The sequence below is a fragment of the Aegilops tauschii genome, chromosome 5, assembly GCF_002575655.3.
Source record: "Aegilops tauschii subsp. strangulata cultivar AL8/78 chromosome 5, Aet v6.0, whole genome shotgun sequence".
NCBI lineage: Eukaryota > Viridiplantae > Streptophyta > Magnoliopsida > Poales > Poaceae > Aegilops > Aegilops tauschii.
The window spans coordinates 124,617,903-124,637,186 of NC_053039.3; positions in this window are offsets into that span (position 1 = coordinate 124,617,903).

Sequence of the window (19,284 nt, forward strand, 5' to 3'; positions counted from 1 at the left end):
TTTGCATGATCATGTAGCTGACATCGTATTTGTGGCAAAGCCACCGTTCATAATTCTTTCATACATGTCACTCTTGATTCATTGCATATCCCTTGTACACCGCCGGAGGCATTCAGATAGAGTCATATTTTGTTCTAAGTATTGAGTTGTAAGTAAATAAAAGTGTGATGATCATCATTTTTAGAGCATTGTCCCAAGTGAGGAAAGTATGATGGAGACTATGATTCCCCCACAAGTCGGGATGAGACTCCGGACGAAATTAAAAAAAAGGCCATAAAAAAAGGCCCAAAATAAAAAAAATGAGAGAAAAAGAGAGAAGGGACAATGTTACTATCCTTTTACCACACTTGTGCTTCAAAGTAGCACCATGATCTTCATGATAGAGAGTCTCTCATTTTATCACTTTCATATACTAGTGGGAATTTTTCATTATAGAACTTGGCTTGTATATTCCAATGATGGGCTTCCTCAAAATGCCCTAGGTCTTCGTGAGCAAGCGAGTTGGATGCACACCCACTTAGTTTCTTTTGTTGAGCTTTCATATACTTATAGCTCTAGTGCATCCGTTGCATGGCAATCCCTACTCACTCACATTGATATCTATTGTTGGGCATCTCCATAGCCCGTTGATACGCCTAGTTGATGTGAGACTATCTTCTCCCTTTTTGTCTTCTCCACAACCACCATTGTATTCCACATATAGTGCTATGTCCATGGCTCACGCTCATGTATTGCGTGAAGATTGAAAAAGTTTGAGAACTTCAAAAGTATGAAACAATTGCTTGGCTTGTCATCGGGGTTGTGCATGATTTAAATACTTTGTGTGGTGAAGATAGAGCATAGCCAGACTATATGATTTTGTAGGGATAACTTTCTTTGGTCATGTTATTTTGAGAAGACATAATTGCTTAGTTAGTATGCTTGAAGTATTATTATTTTTATGTCAATATTAAACTTTTGTCTTGAATCTTTTCGGATCTGAATATTCATACCAAAATTAAGAAGAATTACATTGAAATTATGCCTAGTAGCATTCCACATCAAAAATTCTGTTTTTATCATTTACCTACTCGAGGACGAGCAGGAATTAAGCTTGGGGATGCTTGATACGTCTCCAACGTATCTATAATTTTTGATTGCTCCATGCTATATTATCTTCTGTTTTGGACATTACTGGGCTTTATTATTCACTTTTATATTATTTTTGGGACTAACCTATTAACCGGAGGCCCAACCCAGAATTGCTGTTTTTTGCCTATTTCAGAGTTTCGCAGAAAAGGAATATCAAACGGAGTCCAAACGGAATGAAACCTTCGGGAACGTGATTTTCAGAACGAACATGATCCAGGAGACTTGGACCCTACGTCAAGAAACAAAGGAGGAAGCCACGAGGTAGGGGGCGCGCCTACCCCCCAGGCGCGCCCTCCACCCTCGTGGGCCCCCTGTTGCTCCACCGACATACTCCTTCCTCCTATATATACCTACGTACCCCAAAACGATCAGATACGGAGCCAAAAACCTTATTCCACCGCTGCAACCTTCTGTACCCACGAGATCCCATCTTGGGGCCTGTTCCGGAGCTCCGCCGGAGGGGGCATCGATCACGGAGGGCTTCTACATCAACACCATAGCCCCTCCGATGATGTGTGAGTAGTTTACCTCAGACCTTCGGGTCCATAGTTATTAGCTAGATGGCTTCTTCTCTCTTTTTGGATCTCAATACAATGTTCTCCCCCTCTCTCATGGAGATCTATTCAATCTAATCTTCTTTTGCGGTGTGTTTGTTGAGACCGATGAATTGTGGGTTTATGATCAAGTTTATCTATGAACAATATTTGAATCTTCTGAATTCTTTTATGTATGATTGGTTATCTTTGCAAGTCTCTTCGAATTATCAGTTTGGTTTGGCCTACTAGATTGATCTTTCTTGCAATGGGAGAAGTGCTTAGCTTTGGGTTCAATCTTGCGGTGTCCTTTCCCAGTGACAGTAGGGGCAGCAAGGCACGTATTGTATTGTTGCCATCGAGGATAACAAGATGGGTTTTTTTATCATATTGCATGAATTTATCCCTATACATCATGTCATCTTGCTTAAGGCGTTACTCTGTTCTTATGAACTTAATACTCTAGATGCATGCTGGATAGCGGTCGATGTGTGGAGTAATAGTAGTAGATGCAGGCAGGAGTCGGTCTACTTGTCTCGGACGTGATGCCTATATACATGATCATACCTAGATATTCTCATAACTATGCTCAGTTCTGTCAATTGCTCAATAGTAATTTGTTCACCCACCGTAAAATACTTATGCTCTTGAGAGAAGCCACTAGTGAAACCTATGGCCCCCGGGTCTATCTTCATCATATTAATCTTCCAACACTTAGTTATTTCCTTTGCTTTTTATTTTGCTTTTATTTTACTTTGCATCTTTATCATAAAAATACCAAAAATATTATCCTATCATATCTATCAGATCTCACTCTCGTAAGTGACCGTGTAGGGATTGACAACCCCTTATCGCGTTGGTTGCGAGGATTTATTTGTTTTGTAGGTGCGAGGGACTCGCGCGTAGCCTCCTACTGGATTGATACCTTGGTTCTCAAAAACTGAGGGAAATACTTACGCTACTTTGCTGCATCACCCTTTCCTCTTCAAGGGAAAACCAACGCAGTGCTTAAGAGGTAGCATACTCCATCTTCATCACACAAAGTATTAAATCACGCACAACCCCGATGATAAGCCAAGCAATTGTTTCATACTTTTGATGCTCTCAAACTTTTTCAACTTTCACGCAATACATGAGCGTGAGCCATGGATATAGCACTACACGTGGAATAGAATATGGTGGTTGTGGAGAAGACAAAAAGGAGATAGTCTCACATCAACTAGGCGCATTAACGGTCTATGGAGATGCCCATCATTATATATCAATGTGAGTGAGTAGGGATTGCCATGCAACAGATGCACTAGAGCTATAAGTTTATGAAAGCTCAAATCGAAACTAAGTGGGTGTGCATCCAACTCGCTTGCTCACAAGACCTAGGGCAATTTGAGGAAGCCCATCATTGGAATATACAAGCCAAGTTCTACAGTGAAAAATTCCCACTAGTATATGAAAGTGACAACATAGGATACTGTCTATCATGAAGTTCATGGTGCTACTTTCAAGCACAAGTGTGGAAAAAGGATAGTAACATTGTCCCTTCTCTCTTTTTCTCATTTTTTTGTGGGCTTCTTTGGCCTATTTTATTTTTTATTTGGGCTTCTTTGGCCTCTTTTTTTTGTAAAGTCCAGAGACTCATCCCAACTTCTGAGGGAATCATAGCTTCCATCATCCTTTGCTCACATGGGACAATGCTCTAATAATGATGATCATCACACTTTTATTTGCTTACAACTCAAGAATTACAACTCGATACTAGAACAAAATATTACTCTATATGAATGCCTCCGGCGGTGTACGGGGATGTGCAATGATCAAGAGTGAAAAGTATAAAAATTATGAACGGTGGCCTTTCCACAAATATTATGCCAACTACATGATCATGCAAAGCAATATGACAATGATGAAGCGTGTCATAATAAACAGAACGATGGAAGTTGCATGGCAATATATCTCAGAATGGCTATGGAAGTGCCATAATAGGTAGGTATGGTGGATTTTTTGAGGAAGGGTATATGGTGGGTGTAATGCACCAATGACAACAATACAATACATGCCTCGCTACCCCTACTTTGTCACTGGGTGAGGACACCGCAAGATTGAACCCAAACCTAAGCGCCTCTCCCATTTCAAGAAGAACCAATCTAGTTGGCCAAACCAAACCGATAATTCGAAGAGAAATACAAATATATAAAATCATGCATATAAGAATTAAGAGAAGATTCAAATAATATTCATAGATAAATTGATCATAAATCCACAATTCATCGGATCTCGACAAACACACCGCAAAATAATATTACATCGGATAGAACTCCAAGAACATCAAGGAGAACATTGTATTGCGGATCAAAGACAGAGAAGAAGCCATCTAGCTACTAGCTACGGACCCTTAGGTCCGTGGTAAACTACTTACGCTTCATCGGAAGGGCTATAGAGTTGATGTAGAAGCCCTTCATGATCAAATCCCCCTCCGGCAAATGCCGGAAAAGGCCCCAAGATGGGATCTCACAGGAACAAAAGGTTACAACGGTGGAAAAGTATTTTCGTGGATGCTTCCGATGTTGGGGGAATATTTGGTATTTATGGAGCTGAGAGGGAGATCAGTGGACTCCCGGGGGCCCACAAGCCAGGGGCGCGCCCTGACGGCTCATGGAGCCCTCGGGACTCTTCTGATTTCATCTCCAAGTTCCGTGGATGTCTTCTGGTCCAAGAAAAATCATCGCGAAAGTTTTATTTCGTTTGGACTCCATTTGATATTCCTTTTCTGTAAAACTCAAAAACAAGGAAAAAACAGAAACTGGCACTGGGCTCCGGGTTAATAAGTTAGTCCCAAAAATAATGTAAAATAGCATATTAATGCATTTAAAACATCCAAAACAGATAATATAATAGGATGGAACAATAAAAAATTATAGATATGTTGGAGACAGTATGCATGTACGAGGAGTAGGAAGCTGAGCGTAGTCAGCAGGATGACCTTGACACCCTGGACGAGGAACGTGACATTGCCCAAGCATGCTCAAACTTTTACCAATAGTAGGCGCGACATTACAAGAATTGCAAGGTCCGGACGAAGGCATACAACATTGGCAACCTAGTCTTGTGTCGCCACCCAGATAAGCCAGATCAGCAAAAATCGTCTGCACCTTGAGATGTGCCGTTCATCATTGATACGTCCATTTTTCCTCATGTTTTTATGTTGATGTTTATTGCATTATGGGCTGTTATTACACTTTAAGATACAATTCTTATGCCTTTCTCTCTTATTTTACATGGTTTACATGAAGAGAGAGAATGCCGACAGCTGGAATTCTGGACCAAAAAGGAGCAAATCTAAGATACCTATTCTGCACAACTCCAAGTGTCCTGAAACTTTAAGGAGAATTGTTTTGGAATATATAAAAAATATTGGGCGAAGAAACAACATAAGGGGATCCACCAAGCGGCCAAAAGCCTGGGGGCGCGCCCTACCCCCCCCCAGGGCGCGCCTCTTGAGCTTGTGGGCCCCTTGGCTAGCCCCGGTGCCCATCTTCTGCTATATGGAGGGTTTTGACCTAGAAAAAATCATAAGGAAGCTTTTGGGACGAAGCGCCGCCGTCTCGCGGCAGAACCTGAGCATAAGCAATCTAGGGCTCCGGCGGAGCTATTCTGCCAGGGAAACGTCCCTCCAGGAGGGGGAAATCGAAGCCATCATCATCACCAACGATCCTCTCATCATGGGAGAGTCAATCTTCATCAACATCTTCACCAGCACCATCTCCTCTCAAACCCTAGTTCATCTCTTGTATTCCCTCAGATTGGTACCTGTGGTTGCTAGTAGTGTTGATTACTTTTTGTAGTTGATGCTAGTTGGTTTATTTGGTGGAACATCATATGTTCAGATCCTTAATGATATTCAATACCCCTCTGATCTTGAACATGACCATGCTTTGTGAGTAGTTACATTTGTTCCTGAGGACATGGGAGAAGTCTTGTTATAAGTAATCATATGAATTTGGTATTCGTTCGATATTTTGATGAGATGTATGTTGTCTTTGCTCTAGTGGTGTTATGTGAACGTCGACTACATGACACTTCACCATGATTTAGGCCTAGGGGAAGGCATTGGGAAGTAATAAGTAGATGATGGTTTGCTAGAGTGACAGAAGCTTAAACCCTAGTTTATTCGTTGCTTCGTAAGGGGCTGATTTGGATCCACATGTTTCATGCTGTGGTTAGATTTATCTTAATTCTTTTTTCGTAGTTGCGGATGCTTGCTAGAGGGGTTAATCATAAGTGGGAGGCTTGTCCAAGTAAGGACAGCACCCAAGCACCGGTCCACCCACATATCAAATTATCAAAGTAACGAACGCGAATCATATGAGCATGATGAAAACTAGCTTGATAATTCCCATGTGTCCTCGGTAGGCTTTGTTTTATATAAGAGTTTGTCCAGGCTTATCCTTTGCTATAAAAAGGATTGGGCCACCTTGCTGCACCTTTGTTACACTTGTTACTTGTTACCTGTTACGAATTATTTTACTACCAAACTATCTGTTATCGATAATTTTAGTGCCTGCAGAAAATACCTTGTTGTAAACCGCTTGTCATTTCCTTCTACTCCTCGTTGGGTTCGACACTCTTGCTTATCAAAAGGACTAGGATTGATCCCCTATACTTGTGGGTCATCAATCATCTACAAGGTGCTCACCGGAGGAGCATGCCGGGTTCAGAATGTTAAAGAAAATTGTCTGGAGCTGAACCCATGGACTACTGCGCTGATTTCACGGCTAGCATAACTTTATCTTTATCCTTTTTCTTTTTAAAATCTTTTTCGTGCAAAGTTCGAATCGATATATCGTATTGATAATAAAATTTTGTTTTCTTCCGATTCTTTCCTAATTACATGACACGCATGTTGCGGCTCATGGCCGCACATTTGATGGCTCTATATTTTACACATTTTTACAGCTCATTTGTTGCATGTTCTCTTCATATATTACGTCCCATTGAACCAAATATGTGTCCATTATGCATAATTAACGATATTTGTAATTATCATTGTGAGCATTGCACATTTATGTATTTATTTGTTTTTATTATTTTTCTTTCTTTTCATGTGTGTACAGATGTATTGGAGCAACCTAGGACCAAGCACAATGAAAGAATCAAGGATGGGTTCAATACGGAGACACCCAAGTACGTCAAATTCCGAGTTTGTATGAAGAAATGGCGGCCGTTTTACTAGAGAAGGTCAGAATAAAAGACGGCTATCGGTGTACAAAAGTAGGGGTCCTTTTTGTACCCCTTTACTTGTGCGTGGGCAGTCGCAGCCACGCGCCCGCGGCCGTGCTTGGCGGGCCAGAGGGAGCAAAGACACAAGACTACCAGAGCAACGCCAAGACAGAGGCGCGAGGAGAGAAGGGACACGGTGGGCTCTCCCCGGCAGGAGCCTTGCCGGGGCAGCTTACGTAGCCCCGACAAGGGCCTTGCCGGGGCAACTTGCCCAACACCAGCAGCGCCGCCACCCTTGAGCCTAAGAGTTCCGACACCGTCGACAACATTGGAACCAAGGCTCAGGAGGCGCCTGCATGGTGGCATGCAGATCTTTCTCAAGACCAAGGACATACAATACTAGATGAGAACCAGAAGACGGAAACCCCAGCAAGATCCTTGCCGGGGACGCTCACAAGACCCCCGGCAAGACCCTTGCCAGGGACGTCTGCGTGACCCCGGCAAGGCCCTTGCCGGGGCCCTGACAAGATCCTTGCCGGGGCCCTGACAAGACCCTTGCCGGAGACATCTGCAGGGCCGCAGCCAGGCCCCCACCTGCCAAGGCTCCACCGCCGTTCAAACATAGAGGTCAACCTGCCAACAAGGCAGACACCTGCGTGGCGACGTGCAGCTTCCAGGCCAACTCAGCAAGCACCTACGTGGTGGCATGCAAATCTTCGTGAAGACTCTGCCACCGCACCAACTCGGCATCCAGCCGGCGTGGCGCTACACGCCTAGTCAGGCTGGACGCACGTTGGAGCGAGGCGAAGCGGCGGCGAACGGGACGAGTTTCCTTGCCGTCCCCGATAAAGTGAGAGGGCACGTCGGCAGCGCATTAAATGCATTTGTCCTACGGTGCCAGGCGATAGGCTTGTATACAGTACAAACTTTCCACCTCCTGTGTGCCACCGTGGCGACCCCTTTGGCTATAAAAGGAGGCCCAAGGCATACTGGAGGAGGATTCGGATTTTTTGGACCCTACACGCTTTGTAGCTAGTCCAAGAATACCAGATAAACACAAACTAGCAGGAGTAGGGTATTACGCATCACTTGCGGCCCGAACCTGGATAAATTCGCCGTGTTGATCTTCTAAACCCGCTCTTTCCACAGCCCCGCGCCCGCCAACCATAGAAGGGATTCCCCGTGATCCCATAAGTGTCATTTCCACCGACAACGACGTTTCATGCGACCGTGCCGGTCGTTTGGCTGGTCATATGACGTGCAAACGGCTCCGAAAGTTGCCTCTCCAGATGGTATTCTTAATCGATTTCGTCCCCAATTGTTCCAGTGGGATCCTTGGCTCATAATGAAGGGATTGGAGAAGATAAGGCTCATCTTGAGCCCTTGGACGACCATATCAATGGAGGAGACACAGGGAGGTCTTCATATAAGAACCTCCAACCCTAGGCGCCTCCACACTCCTCCATCGTCATTCGTGCAGCCGTCATCCATCTCCATCGCTACACCAAGACCACCACCATAGAGAAGAGAAGGGCCAAGCCAAGAGGAAGAAGAAGGGGCGCCTCCACTGATGTCTACTATGCAAACTTTTTTCTTGTAGACTTGTGTTGGGCCTCCAAGCGCAGAGTTTTGTAGGACAGTAGCAAAATTTACCTCAAGTGGATGACCTAAGGTTTATCAATCCATGGGAGGCGTACGATCAAGATGGTCACTCTCAAACAACCCTGCAACCAAATAACAAAGGGTCTCTTGTGTCCCCAACACACCCAATACAATGGTAAATTGTATAGGTGCACTAGTACGGCGAAGAGATGGTGATACAAGTGTAATATGGATAGTAGATATAGGTTTTTGTAATCTGAAAATGTAAAAACAGCAAGGTAACTGGTAACAAAAGTGAGCAAAAACGGTATTGCAATGCTTGAAAACAAGGCGTAGGGTTCATACTTTCACTAGTGCAAAGTATCTCAACAATGATAACATAATTGGATCATATAACAATCCCTCAACATGCAACAAAGAATCACTCCAAAGTTTCTATCAGAGAACATAGGACAAAAATGTGCATCAACCACTATGCATAGATTACCCCAATGTCACCTCGGGAATCCACGAGTTGAGTGCCAAAACATACATCAATTGAATCAATAGAACATCCCATACATCAAGTGTTCTCAAATCCAATACTCAATCCAACATAAGGAAACCTCAAAGAGCACGACTCAATTCATCACAAGAAGGTAGAGAGGGAGAAACACCATATGATCCAACTATAGTAGCAAAGCTCGCAGTACATCAAGATCGTGCCAAATCAAGAACACGAGAGAGAGATCAAACACATAGCTACTGGTACATACCCTCAGCCCCGAGGGTGAACTACTCCCTCCTCATCATGGTGGCTGCCAGAATGATGAAGATGGCCGCTGGTGATGGTTTCCCCCTTCGGCCGGGTGCCGGAATGGGCTCCCGATTGGTTTTTCGTGGCTACAGAGGCTTGCGGCGGCGGAACTTCCGATCTAGGGTTCTTTTAGGAGGTTTTTGTATATATAAGAGTATTTGGCATTGGAAACAAGTCAGGGGGACACCAGAGGGGCCCACAAGCCCTAGGGAGCGCCCTAGGGGTGGGTGCGCCCCCTGGCTTGTGGCCTCCTCGGTCACCCCCTGGCACATGTTCGGTGCTCTGTGGGTCTCTACTGGTCCATAAATGATCACCGTAAATTTTCAGCCCATTCTGAGAACTTTTATGTCTGCACAAAAAATGACACCATGGTAGTTCTGCTGAAAACAACATTAGTTCGGGTTAGTTCTAATAAAATCATACCAAAACCATATAAAATTGTTGCAAACATGGCATGAATACTTAATAAATTATAGATACGTTGGAGACGTATCAACATCCCCAAGCTTAATTCCTGTTCGTCCTGGAGTAGGTAAATAATAAAAGAAAGAATTCATGAAGCGTGAATGCTACCTAACATATTTATCAATGTAATCTCCTTTATTGTGGCATGAATGTTCAGATCCATAAGATTCAAAACAAAAGTTTAATATTGACATAAGAACAATAATACTTCAAGCATACTAATGAAGCAATCATGTCTTCTCAAAATATCATGGCCAAAGAAAGTTATCCCTACAAAATCATATAGTCCGGCTATGCTCTATCTTCATCACACAAAATATTTTATCATGCACAACGCCGATGACAAGCCAAGCAATTGTTTCATACTTTTAATGTTCTCAAGCTTTTTCAACTTTCATGCAATACATGAGCGTGAACCATGGATATAGCACTATAAGTGGAATAGAGTATGGTGGAGGTTGTGAGGAGAAGACAAAAAGGAGAAAGTCTCACATCAACTAGGCAAACTAGATTACACCCCGCGCGTTGCTGCGGGATTTTGTTGCGGCCAAGATGATAAGAATTGGAATCAGTTATATGACAAATTTTATTTACATGCAATAAATTTTGTATTTGTTTTATAACACACCACACTTGCACAATGATTTAAACAATTGAAAAGAAAAGGATATTGGAAATCCCAAGAGGTGGCTCCTTGCTTCCTACATTGTCCTTCATAGTCTGCTTCCAAACATTGTCACATGGCCATAAAAAATGAATAATGCCAAGATCTAAATCACTCCATAGTCTATATAGTAATAGTTGATACAAAAAATAATAATCAAAATAGAGACCCTATTACATTGTTGTGCAAATTGCAAAAAATCTACATAATCACATCATAAATGTCATGGTTTTAATTGTGCTTGTGATTAGAACCAAAATCCACAACTATTATCACCGGGCACTCTACAACTACGTCCCTGTGTTTCACAAAAAAACCACATGTCTTTGAGTCCACATATCTATGTATATATAGTCCAATCAATCAAATTGCAAAGTCCAAAATACCAGACAAATCAAATAAGGGGGCTGGGGCTCAGATATAATCGGCAACATAGCATAAATAATGGATTGAAATAGGGAGCTCACATGTGTGCCCTTGCTTGCACTACAAAAAAAATACACTTCCGTGATGATACGTGTTTGTCACAGTAGGTCACATTTTCTGTCATGCATGTACATCCATGACAAATTTATGATAGAATTAAGATAGTCATACCTGTGCTATCGTAGAGGTGTTCCATGACATTACCAAAATTATCATCACGGAAGTGTCCACTTCCATGACGATAAATCGCGCATCACAGAAGTGCTTTCGTCAAGGGTGACCGACACATGGCATCCACCGTAACGGAACGCCGTTAAGCTATCGGGTCCGGTTTTGGATCCGATAACCCATTAACAGCCCCGACCAATGGGGATTTTCCACGTGTAAAATCATCATTGGCTGGAGGAAACACGTGTCGGCTCACCGTTGGGACAGATGTCATCCCCTCATTGGACCCGAAGCGCCTATGATACGTTGGCACGTGGCACGACCAAACAGAGGTCCATTCCTGTGAAAAGGCCGGCCGGTTTGACTTGGTCAAAAGGTGGCGGGCCGGCCCACGGCAAGCGTGTTAACGGCATGTTCGCATATAGCCCATTTACAGCCCGCTAACCCAGTGCCCGTTTACGGCCTATCCGAATTAGGCCCAGTAGCGACATCTGGCCGTCCAATATAACCAGCCCGTTTTAACTTTCGGCCCATGTATGGCCCATGATGTCTTTCGGCCCATATGAGGCCCTTTGTAACTCTCGGCCCATTAATGGCCCGTGGTAAAACTGGCCCGTAATGAACAGTGTATGACTTTATACCCATTAACGGCACGTGGTGAAACTGGCCTGTAATGAAGAGTGTATCACTTTATACCCATTAACGGCCCGTTATTCTGTTGGACCGTTTCCAGCCCATGTTATCTTTCGGCCTTCTCAGGGCCCATTTTTTCTTGGGCTCATTTCCAGCATTCGTTTACTTACGGCCCGTTACTGTCATTTTCTGCTTGTGGGCCAAATTCAGCCCGTGGTTACAGTCGGCCCGTTTGTGGCCCGTTAATACGTTGGGTCGTTTTCATAGCATCATCAAATACGGCTGATTAACGACGGCCCGTTATGGTTGGCCCATGAACGGACGATTTCAACTCTAGCCCATTTACGACCATAATGTGGTCTGTTATTGGCCCATGTTTGGCCAACCAATCATACGGCCCGTAGAAAGCCCATTGATGATACGGCCCGTAGAAGGCCCATCGTGTCTACGGCCCGTATAAGGCCCATTGTTTCTACGCCCGTAGAAGGCCCATTGTTTCTACGGCCCGTAGAAGGCCCATGTTAACTACAGTAAATATGTAGCCCATGGTTATTGTGGCCTAGTTTTAAAAAATAGGTTATTGCGGCCACTAGCAAACCGCGGAAAAAGAACTGCACTGACTACAAGAAAACAAATAAACAAGACAATAAGGAAATAAATAAGCAAGTAACTTACGCTAGGCTATCACGGCTATTACACATATTACATCCACTGGGCATCACAGTTCGCCACCAGTGAAAATATAGGGAACAAAGCAGCATATAAACGCCGCAGCAAAACAAGTACAGAACTGAAACCACTTCAGAAGAGCTCAAGAAACAATATCCTGGGTACCCATAATGCTGGCAAGATGCTTAGCAAGCTTATTAACTTTCTCTTGTTTGGCGCTTAAATCCTCCAGCACTTGCTGTTGCACCAGAAAGTATGCATCTGAATTCTGCAGGGACTTCCTCAGTCCTTCGGCTTCCTGTCGCATAACATCTGATCGATGTCTTTCAACTTGAAGTTGAGACTCAAGAAGCCGAACTGATTCAGGCAGCGAGTTCAAAGAGCCGGTGCCAGCAGTAGTAGCCAGTAACTCGAACACTACATCAAGACAGGACTTTGGGGTTGTCTCAGTGTCTTCAATATAGTTTTTATCAGCTTTCTTGGAGACCAACAGGGATGTCTCACTACCTTGAACCTTATCTGCATTACTTCCTTTACCATTGCATAACGGGGTACTCTTCTCCAATATTTTATCCGCGTTCTAAAAGAGAAACAAACAAACACATCACAGGTTTACAATGTAGTATATGAAACTCATTTTGGTAAACTAGTTCAGTAGTAAGGTGGACAGGATAACAGCATGAAACAAACATATATCTATGTAGTATGGTCACTGTATGGTCTATATCATTCTAGTTTATGTTGCCAAATCAAGATAGATACAGTTCGAATCATATCTATTTAAGACAAAGCAGCATAGACAGAATATAAGTGTGGGAAACTACACAGCAATAACAACACTTGTAATGTGCATGGCATGAGAACATAACTGTTTATTGAATTGAAACTGAAATCAACATAGAGCAAGTTACAACAGCAAACAGGTTTAAAACATACCTGTTGCGCCATTGGAGTTTCAATTGCATCCTTTAAATTTGAAACTAGTTGGTATGAGTAAATACAGTGATGCAAGAGCAAAGTAGTATGAACCATAGCTACGGAACCTAACCTGAGAACAATTCTTCTTCAACTTTAAGCGTTGACTTGGGGTTCGGAGTGGTGGTCCTCATGCTTTGGGCACTGCAGTTGCCTTACTAACTGCTCGTGTTTGGGTGCTCTGTGGTGGAGACGGTGCTGTGTCAACGGAAACTGGGTTACTATCTGCTGGGGTTGGGGTTAGAAGGGGTGTAGCTGGTTCTCTATCCAACTGGGTAGGGGTACAATCTGCGTGAGTCTAGGTTATGTGTGGTGGGGCTGGTTCTTGGGCAAGTACAACCGTGGTTCTATCTCCATCGACAGGTAGCACGATCTTTTCTGAAGACCGTGTTTTTACTCCCACAAATACTTCCATCACCCCCCCAATTGAAATGGCTGATAAACAAGAAAAGTAATTGAATGTACAGACATTATAAGATAGATAGGTGCAATGGATAGTAGGGAAGATTACAGGTCATGAAATAATTCACATTTATGTTGTCTAACCAAACAGAATAGCAGGACATAATTTCACATATATGATGGCTAATTAAACAGGATAGCATGACACAATTTCACATGTATGATGGCTAACTAAACAGGATAGAATGACATACTTCAAAATATGGTGACTATGTAAACAGGATGACATGATATAACTATACGATGTGTCTATTAAAGTGGTTGGCATGCCATAAATCACAAACATGCCATCGACGGAAACATGATGGCATGATATAATTCACGGATAGAATGACATAATTCAAAATATGATGACTATGTAAACAGTATGAGATGATATAACTATATTATGTGTTTAGAAAATGGGTTGGCATGCCATAATTCAGATACATGTTGTCTATGTAAACATCATGGCATGACATAATTCAAATATATGATTTATATACTAAGGAAGTGAGCAAAGGGCAATCGCATATATGATGTGTCAACTAAGGAGATGGCATTCAATATCGTGTATATGATGTAAAAACTAAGCATTGCAATACAACATATGCATGATGTGAGTAATATAACCCTGCCAAGTTTGAGCATACACCTCAGGGGGATAATAGGACTGGTCATCTGCCTCTGAATCCTCCTCTGAAGAGCTATCTGTAACCAGCAAGATATCTGCTTCAGCAGGTAGCATTGTCTGCTCTGAAGACCTTGTTTTCACTCCAGATTTCTCCATCACCAATTCAAATGGCTGATGCACAGGAAGAGCAGTTTAATATACAAACATTGTCGACAAAAGCAATGAGAAATACAAAAAAAGGACGGCATGATATAATTCACATATATGGCGCTTGGCTAAACAGCATGGCATTGCATAATTCACATATATAATGCCTTGTAACAAGATAGCATTGCATAATTCACATATATAATGTCTTGCAACAAGATGACATTGCATAATTCACATATATGGTAATTAGACACTAAACAGGTGGCATTCACACAAAGCATGTCTAAACTAAGCAAATGACATAGCAATGCAAGATACTATACGCACGATATGAGCAACATAACCCTGCCAAGTTAGAGCATGCACCTCGGGGGGGGGGATAGGACTGGTCATCAGTCTCTGAATCCTCCTCTGAGGAGCTATCTGTAACCAGCAAGACATGCGCTTCGTCAGATAGCATTGTCTGCTCTGAAGACCTTGTTTCCACTCTAGATTTTTCCATGACCATGCCGAATGGCTGATGCACAGGAAGAGTAATTGAATGTACTAAAATTGTTGACAAATTTAACACGTAATAAAAAACTGATGTCATGATATAATTCACATATAAGATGACTAGCTAACCAGGGTGGCATTGCAAAATTCACATATATGATGCCTGGCTAAACAAGATGGCATTGCATGATTCACATATACGATAAAGAAACTAAACAGATGGCATTGACACAAAGCATGTCTAAACTAAGTAGATGACATCTTTGATGTATATAGTAAGCAATGCAAGGCACCATATGCATGATATTACCAACATCAGCATGCCAAGTTAGAGCGAAGACCTCATGGGGTAAATAGGAGTGGTCTTCTGCTTCTGAATCCCCCTCAGATCAGTTATCTTCCTCTTGATTACGATCTGAAATGGGTGGAGGGGGGCTGCCTTTGCGCCCACCATGGAGCGACGTCTGCATGAAATTTTATTGCCACGCAAGGCTCGTCTCTTTTGCTCTACATGTTCAGCTCCATTGTGTACAATAACTGACATGCATAGGAATAAAACATAGTGAGATTATGTAAGGAGTGCATGCACAAATCCAGAGTGATGGTAGCAAACTGTGGATAGACCCAAAACCAATGATAGCAGGCAGATAATAGCTTTAGTTAAAAAATACAGATAATGGCTCCTTTAATGTTTGTTTGCACCCAACATGAAACTCATAGTAGACACCCGAGATTAACTAGATAGTAGACAGATAGTACTGATTGCTGCCCCAATATGTACCCCACAACCATTTAAAAACTCAAGTTTCAGCATAAGTTTGGACCTGACTCAGAGTCTAATAGGTGAACATGATGATAAAGTAGCATGTCATCATATTAAGCGATGCATAACGTAAGCAGACACGGAAGAGTGCGACCTCTCTTGCGGACCCGTGTAGTCCTCAAGGTCATCTGCTCAGTTGATGATAGTAATGTAGTTGTCGTGGCTGCCGGCGGCGGGGAAGAAGATCTGAGGCGGCGAAAGACAGTCTGGAGAGCGGATCTCTGCTGTGGTGAACCCTTCCGTCATTGGAGCAGCTGAGCTGGGGTGGAACACAACACCGCAGGAGCAGGACAAACCACACAAGGTTTTCTTTGACACATATCTGTAACAGAAGTAATTGTGTAAGGGCTTGTTTGAATTTGAGGATTCTAACAACGCAGGGATAGGAAATAGACAGGAATAGGATAGGAATGCACGTGCAAAACAGAGAATTTAAAAACACAGGATTTCTGCCAATCTGGGTGTTTGGTTCACAAGAATTGGAAGATCACAGGATGCAAAGAAGCATGGTGAGATTAAGTCAAACCACAAGAAGTGTACAACCTCTTTGGCGAAGCCATGTCGATCTCAGCGTGATTGGGTTGGCTGGTGAGGATGCTCCGGCTGACTTGCCTGTCGGAGGAGGGAAAGAAGATCTTAGGCGTCTGGAGATGGAGCCCGAGGTACTGCTCCGCTGTGATGGAGGGTTTCGTCGTTGGAGCAGCTCCGGTGAGTTGTACGACGCCGAGGTTGAAGCAGGACAAGAGAGACAATGTTAACCTGAGTGGAATTCTAATAGCATCTCCAATAGATGACATAAAATACATAACCACAAAGTGCTAGATGTAAAATACATCAGCCGCTCATCTCTGAACTTAATTGTCGAAACTGAATTTAATTGTCGAAACTGAACTTGACTGTCGAAACTGAATTTTGCTGTCGAAACTGAATTTTACTGTCGAAACTGAACGCACTAGAGGTGAGGCTACACGTCAGTCGACTGACTTTTTCATCTCTGGTCAGTTGATTTTGCAACAGTTGGATACGAAATCAAGGGCCTGCAGTTCATCTTCAACCTCCACCCCCTGAGCCGCCGACCACCACCGGCCAAACAGCCGCCCGCGGCCGGCGGTGCGCCGCCCCGCCCGCCTTGAAAACACTCCCCACCGTCGGTCCGCCGCCGCCCCGGCCATCCCTCTAGGCCCCCCCGTGCCGAGCTTTTTCTCTGGCGATCCCCACGCCACCGCCCCACCACCGCTGGTGACCACCGCCCCCACCCTGAACCCTAAGGTAGATAGTGGGGTACCTCTCCGGCGATCCCCCCTCCCCGCTGCGGCTGGTTCTTCCTTAACTCTGGCGAGCCCCCACCCCCTGAAAATCGATTGACCCAAAAGTCGATTCAGTCGACTGAAGTGTAGCTAAATCGGAGCAGCATCGGAAGCAAGAGGAAGAGCGAGAGCAGCAGCGCGAGCAAGAGCAAGAGCAAGAGCAGACAAGGCAGGGGACCGAGAGCAAGAGCAGAGCAGCAGTGCGAGCGGGAGCTAAAGCAGCAGCAGCTCCTTCTGATGTGGACGTCGCCGCCGAGGGAGCGACGTCGTGGAGGATGTGGCCAGCGACGCCGCAGTGGATGGAGCCACACCGTGTCGGCTCGGGACCGAGTGCCGGCAGCACCGTGAGATCGAATCAAGAAGAAAATGTGGTGATTAGTGTACAACCTCTTTGGTGGCGCCGATTAGGCTGCAACTTCATCCGAGGAAACGGTGATGATGATGCTCTTCCGGTGGTGCAGGTGAAGATGGAGGTGTGGGAATGGAGGTGGCACGAAAGACGAGGGGAACGTTGGGGCAGCTCCTTGGAGGTGGAGGACGGGGTGGCTGAACCGGCAGGACGACCAGATCGACGACGGATACTCATCCGGTACGGTGGATGAGGGACGTCGAGGTGTTGCTATGGACGACATCGTCGGGGAAGAGGCTCCGGCTGGGTGGCGGACGGAGGAGGGTGTGGGGATTTGCAGATTTTCCCGGCCTCGGTGTACGAATGGGTGGGCGGATGGGATGGGAGTGGGGAACCAGGGCTTAGGGACGCGCTTGTCCGAAATGTGGGGTAAGTTACGAAAGTACCCCCACCGATTTGAGGCGGTTCTTTTGGTTCAGGGGTATCACGGGAATTTCGCGTGTCGGGATTTCACAGGAGGTGGGAGTTTTCGTGCGTGTTGTAATTTTGGAATAGCAAGGCGCGGGTTGAGATGGAGGGTGTTGTCGGAGCACAATGAGACAAAGATATATCTTAAATATTTCGGGCTAACAAGGCGTGGGTTGAAATTTCTGGACAAGCCTAACGTGTATTGTACCAAATCAATTCGCATTACAAATGTCATTCAAAACTTTGAATTCATGTTATGTTCAATTAAAATATTTCGCTACGTGTATAATGCATGCAACCTACTACTCAAATGAACGTTTTAGTGCATTCCAAACGTATATACTACCGCTTCAACATGAACTAAATTTGAATTAGTTTCTCTATTTGAATAAGATCTACAATAATGATTGTTGTGAAGTCAAAGCATTTGAATCCATTTCTCTGTTTTAATAAGATCTACAATCATCATTATTGTCAAGTTAAACCATCATTTGTGTATTATCTTCACAACACACCACATGATTAGTCTCGAGTTACATATGAACTATGTGTACTATATGAACTCGAACTCCCGCTATACATATAGCTAGCTAGGTCCTTATTTGCCTCTAACAAATGGACGTACACCGACCGATCTCCCGCTATACATATAGCTAGCTAGGTCCTTATAACTCGTTTTTCCCCACGCGTCGATCGATCTACCTCATTAGTTATGTCTCTCCCTTCCTCCGACAAACAACAATTGATCTACCGATCTAGTTAGGTTTGCTTACCAAACACATGGTTCCCTTTCATCATCCATGGATGCGTCCCGACAGATCTATCATGCACAGGCACACACAGAAACACATCCCCACTCTTATTGATAATATTGCAGTTCCACCCTCAGTTTGTCTAGTAGGCCTCTCCCACCATCTTCGGGAAGCAACTCCATCACCCATCCAGCAGTCTACCCCTCTCCCTCCCTCTCTCTCCTCTCTCTCTCTCTGTCCCATCCTATTTCTCGTCCTTCAGTTATGTATGGATGTCGACCGATCTCCCTCAAGACATAGCTGGGTCTCTCCTTCTCAACACATATACGAGTCGTTCTACCTCTATAGTTAGGCCTCTGCCTACCCCTCCCCCACCCCCTCCCCCCCACACACACACTGATACATCGAGCGCTCTAGTCATGTCTCCCTGCCACACACAAACTTGACCTATGCCCTCTAACGTTCCGCTAGGTCAGTCGCCCTATATCTTTGACTTGCACACACACACAATTTCGATGGCTCTCTTCATCGATCTCGCACCCACCCACTTGATCCTCTCTTCGACTATATTGATATCTATGACCCCTCC